Source organism: Mixophyes fleayi, chromosome 9 (assembly GCF_038048845.1).
Source record: "Mixophyes fleayi isolate aMixFle1 chromosome 9, aMixFle1.hap1, whole genome shotgun sequence".
Lineage (NCBI taxonomy): Eukaryota > Metazoa > Chordata > Amphibia > Anura > Limnodynastidae > Mixophyes > Mixophyes fleayi.
In genome coordinates this window covers 86815073-86821920 of record NC_134410.1, presented here as the reverse complement: position 1 = coordinate 86821920, position 6848 = coordinate 86815073, and the positions used below count along the sequence as shown (strand labels likewise).

General features: G+C 33.6%; 1 long non-coding RNA gene across 1 annotated transcript; it reads right to left on the bottom strand.

Annotated features, from left to right (window-relative positions):
• Positions 1-3000: 3000 nt before the first annotated feature.
• On the bottom strand, positions 3001-4337 carry LOC142101651 (uncharacterized). The gene is made up of 3 exons (XR_012679096.1): positions 3915-4337; positions 3616-3705; positions 3001-3301 (listed from the first exon to the last, which is right to left on the bottom strand). It is a non-coding gene; the product is annotated as an uncharacterized LOC142101651 (long non-coding RNA).
• Positions 4338-6848: the final 2511 nt, after the last annotated feature.

Here is a 6848-nt window from a genome sequence, read left to right as displayed (position 1 = left end):
GATACTGACCTAATTTTATTATTTCTAATAGATCTCCTAAAAACAAAGCAACATGGATCTTTTGGATATTGGACTGAAAAAAAATATGCAGAGAGAAGCAGTGTGGTGTCCATTTTTTTTTTTTTTTTTTCCTCTAGGACTATACACAATAAAATAAAAACGACTTATTCCAAAATGTATTCATATATAAGTTTCAAAAAGTGATCACTGCAGTACCTTTTTGAATAATCATCCAACAAAAGTGACTTTAGTCTTAAATATTGTTTCCTTTATTTTTTTGATATCAATAAACAATTTTTTTATTTTTTTTTCGTGATAGGCACTATAGCAGGGGAAGAGAAACGCAGTTTGGTCCCACTGTCATAATTACTAATCAACCACAGACTGTTCAGTGCTGCCCTTGATTCCTTAGTGAGTGCTGTCCCCTAAAAATTGTAGTTGGCCTCCCCCCTAGGGACACCCAGCCCAGTGCTGATAGCACTACGGTTCTTCCTAATACCCCTGGCCTGGGGCTTATAAATGGGCATTTTGTTTTTATAAAAAAAATAAAATTATTTATTTGAGGAACTACATGTCCCAGCCAGCAATGTTTGCCTAAATAGTGTGGCCATGCAGCTACTACTCTAACTACAAGCATCAGGATTCCCATGGCACCCAAAAAAGATTGATGCCACTTTGAGAACCAAAAGTGTCTTCATGCTCTTACACACATGGCTGGCTGGGATCTGTAGTTCCACAAATCAAATTGTTAAATAAAAGCACAACACCCTCATTACAACCACAAATCTTTATAAAAAAAAATAAAACCCCAAGAAATACAATAAACACCCTCATGTACACCTTATTCAAAAAAAATAAGAAAAAAAAGTAGCATTGCTGAAATACTCTGTTGCAGCCTTTACTAGAAAGACATGACAGCTACCGTGTTCTGATGCAGATGTACATCTTCTGAACCTAAATTTAAACTTAACCCTAGTGCTGCCGACCTAGTGCTGTTTAATTAGAAAAACTCTGGAAAAAATGTCAAAGCGTAACCCATATTTTCAATAAAACAGCACTGGGCAAACTAGCCTGGTTGATTAGCACTATAGCAGGGGTAAGAATGCCATAATGATTAAACACCCAGACTGTTCAGCGCTGAGCTGGATTCCCTAGGCAGTGTGTTCCCCTTTAAAAATGTAAACTAGCCACCCCCCTAGGGACACTCACCCCACTACTGATAGCACTAGGGCTCTTCCTACCACCCTGGGCTGTGGGTAGTAGGGTAATAAAGGAAGAATATTTGTGTAAAAAAGTAAAATAAAAAAACATTTTATGTTGTGGAACTATAGGTCCCAGCCAGCATTGTTGCCCAAAATAGTGTGCCCACGCTGCTACCAGTATAAGTACAAGCACCAGCATACCCACGGCAGCCAGGGCATGTCGGCACTTGGCAAAGCACAAGTGGAAACATGACATGACACCCACGACAGCCTGAGACCTGTAGTTCCACAAAACAATTTTTTTTGGTTTCTTTTATATAAATATTTTTTTTTGGTAATGAGGGTGTTGTGATTTTATTTTACTATTTTGTTAAGTGGGTATGCTGGTGCTTGTACTTATACTAGTAGCAGCGTGGGGACAATAATTTGGTAAGCATAGCTGCCTGGGACATGTAGTTCCACAAATCTGAATTTTTTTTTTTAATTTTTTTTTTCCCATACTAAAAATACACATTTATTACCCTACTACCCAGAGCCCCTGCCTAGTAGGAAGAGCCCTAGTGGTATCAGCACTGGCCTGGGTGTCAATAGTGGGGTGGCACGCTTACATTTTTCAAGGGGAACACCCTTGTTAGCGAATCCAGGCCAGCGCTGAACAGTCTGTGGGTGTTTAGTCATTATGGCATTCTTACCCCTGCTATAGTGCCTATCACCCAAGTTGTTTTGCCTAGTGCTGGTTTTGAAAAATAAAGGTAAACCCAAATCAAAAAAAAAATAATTTTTTTTACTTATACAGCAGTAGACTGTCAGGAATATGTTTACAAGCAAATAGAAAGTGGAAAACTGTTTTTATTATTTTGGGGCTTAGAATTTTTTTTTTTTTATATATATATTTTTTATCTGCCTGAGCTATGCCACAATCAAAGTAAATCTAGTGATGTGTTTATACAAACAGATGCTATAATACACCCTGTTGTATCAATACCTTTTTAAAGAAAACGCTATACTTAGCAGTTTGAGATAATTTTCAATGGGATTAAACTATCTTGAGTGTTAAACATTCAACTCTTTCCCTGAAAGTTAATTTAATAATACTATTTCTTACCTAAGCACAACTTTTTTAATTTTAAATTTAATTAAATTAAAAATATGTATGCAAATTTAACCACTAATGACTATATATCAGAGTAGGAGCCATTACAACCGTCATACATGTATACAAAAAAGTTTAGCGTACATGTAAAAATGTCATGTCTATTCTCTCTATTGTCATGTGCTGCATTTTTTTTTTCCAAAAATGGTTGCAGTAGTTCACAGTTAACAAGTGTACAACATCCCAAATTTAAAAAATGGAAATACTATCCCCCTAAAATATTGGCTAGGTAACTGCATTTGATGAAGGTGTATCTATCTAATAATTAAAGGAACAATAAATTCAAAAGTAAAATTTTATTGTACAAAATACATAAGATTTTTAATTCATTTTTCTTAAGTTCATTCAGTCCCTTGGATTTTCAAGCTGTTTCTTTAAAATGACATCCACCAATTCCATCCGAACATCTGCAAGAATTTTTTTTTATTAAAAGCTTATCTTTGAAATTAATATTACATTTCACATCTAAATACTGGAACATTGATAGTGCTTTAGTTGATATGGACACAAAACATATCCTATTGTTGGACTCTTGATAAGGAGAAAAATGTTAACATTCAAATAGACTGCATTAAAAATGTATGTCTAAGTCAATAGTTATATAGTTTTTTACCTGAAAACTCTAGTTATGTCTGCAATTTTCGATTCCATATTCCATAAAGTTGTATCCATCCAATATTTGGGTGCAATCTTAAAAAAGTAAAAAGAAAGAAGTGTATGTAAAACCTGTATTTTTTTACAAAATACAAACATAACTTTTAAAACAAGGAAGGATCAGTATGGAGTAGAATATTCATTGTCCATGTCACATGATATCCCTTCCATTCTGCAAAAAAAATAAAAAAATTACATTTTTATGAAAAAGAATAAACTGAAACAAACTCACCAAATATTTAACATTGCTGATCATTCCTGATGTTGAAAGGTCTTTACATTTCACTTTTTTCTGTGTTAGGATAAAAAAGTAAAAATATGATTACTTAAATTTTCTAAAGAATAAAAAAAAAAATATATATATATATATTTATGTATATATATATATTTATGTATATATATATATATATATATATATATATATATATATATATACACACACACACACACACACACACGAGGAGACAGACACACACGGAAACTCACACACACACACGAGGAGACAGACACACACGGAGACTCACACACACACACACACGAGGAGACTCACACACACGGAGACTCAGACATTTCAGGCATGCATCCTAGAGAGAAATAAATAAATACCAAATAACATTGTAACGTAATGCTTTTGGATGATGTTATCCTCTTGCTTTAACTTCCTACGCATTTTGATCCACGATGCTTCTGGGTTACCTAGAATTGAATGTAAAACATAGAAATTAGGATACATTTACATTCATATAAGAAACTTTAAAAAATAAAATATAAAAAACAATGATTTCTCCCTAATATGCATTTTTAATCCAGAAAAGTAGACATTACTGTACATATGACATATTTTTGTTTTTATGTCACTAACCTATTATCAGTTATACGCTTCTTTTAACTAATCATTTTCTTACCCTTCTTCCTCAGATGAGAGGGGGTTGATGATTTCCTCTTCTGGATGTTCCTGTAACAATCTCCTCCTTGCTGACTCCGCTCTTCTTACTTCCACCACGGGGGTGTGGAGTGCAGATGACGTCCTCTGCTGTGGTGTTGGGGGAACAAATCCAGAAATGTTCCAATCAGCTAATGGGACTGAAACATTACCCTGTACTCGCCGGAGTCTCAGCTCTTCACTGATATTCATTACATGCATTGACAGCATTTGCAGATGCATTGTCTGTTGTTGTTGTTGTAGCATATGCATCTGTGCCATGGATTGATTAATCTGGTAATACACTGCTGTATTCTGCTCCATTGCAACAGCCATTCGCGTTTGTAAGTTGTTATTTACTTGAATAGATGCTGACATTTCACTGTGCACTGTGATGAGTCGCTCCAGTAACGAACCGTGCACCAGTTGTGTTGGAAGACTGGTGCCTGTGGAAGGTACCCTTGCTTGAGATGAACCTTCCCCTTCGGTGGTTGGAACTTGAAGGTTGGGGAAGGCTTGCTGTAGCATCTCAAATCTTGTTGCAGCATCTTCGTGGACCAAACTGTGAACTGGCGAAAATGTCAGTGATTCACTGTCATGTTCTAATTGCTCTGTAAAACAAAAAAAAAAAAACTACATCAATTATTCAGATATTACATTATATGATTTCCATGTTTAAAATAATTTGAGAAATGCATGTATTCTGATAAAAAAATTAAAAAAAAAAATTAGTCACCGGTTACTGAGCCGACAGGAGATGCTATTTCTTCCATGGCAGCTTGAGAATAAAAGGTGGATACTGGTGTTACCACCCGTTCCCTTGGGATGATGGATTCTAAAACATAAAATAAACAAATAAAAATTAAAATTTGTCTATTAAATACCCAAAAAATATGTGAGACATTTCATTATCTAAAATGATACATGTGTACAATTACAATATGTATATTCCTATGGATCTGAAAAAAAAATACGATTATATTGCTAGATAGTTATGTACACACAATTTTCAACATCTTCATACCTTCACGACTATGAGCAAGGGTTATTGATGTTCCCCCTTCTTCACACATCTCTTCAACGGGTCGGGCTTCTATACATAAAAATAAATTAGATAAAATAAATTATTACATATATATATATATATATATATATATATAGATAGCTAGAGAGAGAGAGAGAGAGAGAGAGAGAGAGATAGATAGGTATATAGATAAAAAAAAAAATGACACATTAAAAAAAAAGTTTGCTGAGACCAAACAAAAAATTAATTCTGTGTAAACATTACCTTGCTGTACATCAGCAACAGGTTCCGAGACGTGTACCTCAGTCACTCTTCTTCTCTTGTGAGCTGTAAGTTAATTTTAAAATACAATTAGATGCTAATATTAATTGTTGGCAAGGATTTAAATAGTAATCAAGAGTGACAATGAGGAATAGTGAGTGAGAGAGTGTGATAGTGAAAGTAAAAGATAGAGAGAGATAAAGCAATATTAAGAAAAAAAGAGGGAGAGTGACAGTTAAAAGAGAGAGTGATAGTGAAAGAGAGCGAGAAAGAGAGAGAAAGAGAGAGAGAGAGTGAAATAGAGAGAGACATTGATAGACCTAAGAGCGACAGTGATATAACAAGAGAGAGAGAGTTATAGTAAAAGAGAAAGAAGGAGATATATGCATATTGTTTTACAATGCAAATATAATTACCTTTTTTATTTGGTTCAACAGTTTTGGCAGGATGAGTAGACTTGGTTAAACGGCTTTCTTTTTCTGTAACAAATAATTAAAATAAGCTTTGCAAAATGTACTATATTTAAAATATATTCTATCTACTTGATCACAATATATACCTTGATTGGAAGCCGTTCTCGCTACTTCCACTGCGACTTGTCTTGGCATAAGCAATGTTACACCTATAATAAAAAATAAAATTTCTTTTTAGTTATATAGAAGCAATAACATTACATTTTTGTTTTTGGACAATTTTATGGAAATATTAGATGCACCAAAAATAACAACTTACATTTTACATTGGAAGAATATTTTTTTGATATATATTAACTGCATGCAATAATTATAGTAACAAGTGTAACATCAATTCCCTGGTATTATTAGACAAATGATATACATTTCTATCTTACTATTACAAAATTATAAACATGTAAATATGTATGTGTATATGTAGATATGTATGTGTATATGTAGATATATATATACACACACACTTGTAGGTTAATTGACTGCTATTGGAATTGACCCGAGTGTCTGTGTGTGTGTGTGAATTTAGACTGTAAGCTCCAATGGTGCAGGGACTGATGTGAGTGATTTCTCGATACAGTGCTGCGGAATCTGTGGCACTAAAAAAAAAAAATGGTGATGATGATGTATGTACATACATACACAAATATGTTTGATTAAATTTTGATGTAAAACCTAATAAAATAATAAACAACTTTATTATGGAACAGTTTTGTTTTTTTATTTGACATAGGTGATATTGTCCATAAAAACTGTTATGTGTGAATAATATTGCTTTAAGGTTAAAAGGTTAAGGGCTACATTTAATAAGCTGTCGATTAGAAAAATTGGGTATGTTGCCTATAGCAACCAATCTAATTCTAGCTTTCATATAAAGCTAAAATCTAATTGGTTGCTATAGGCAACAGCCACACTTTTGCTAACCCGCAGCTTAGTAAATCTAGCACTATAATGGGTGTAATGTGTAGTGTAAAGTATGTAATCTATGGAGCATGTATACATGCATGTGTGCATCTTTATATCATACCTTCTCCTTCTACACTCCTCTGGCCCTTGTGTCCTTGAGAATAACCCAAATCTAAAATACATAAAAGAAAGATTTATTAGTACATCTTTATATAAGATTTTGGCAAGGCAAGTAAAAAAATAAAAATCCAAAAAAAAA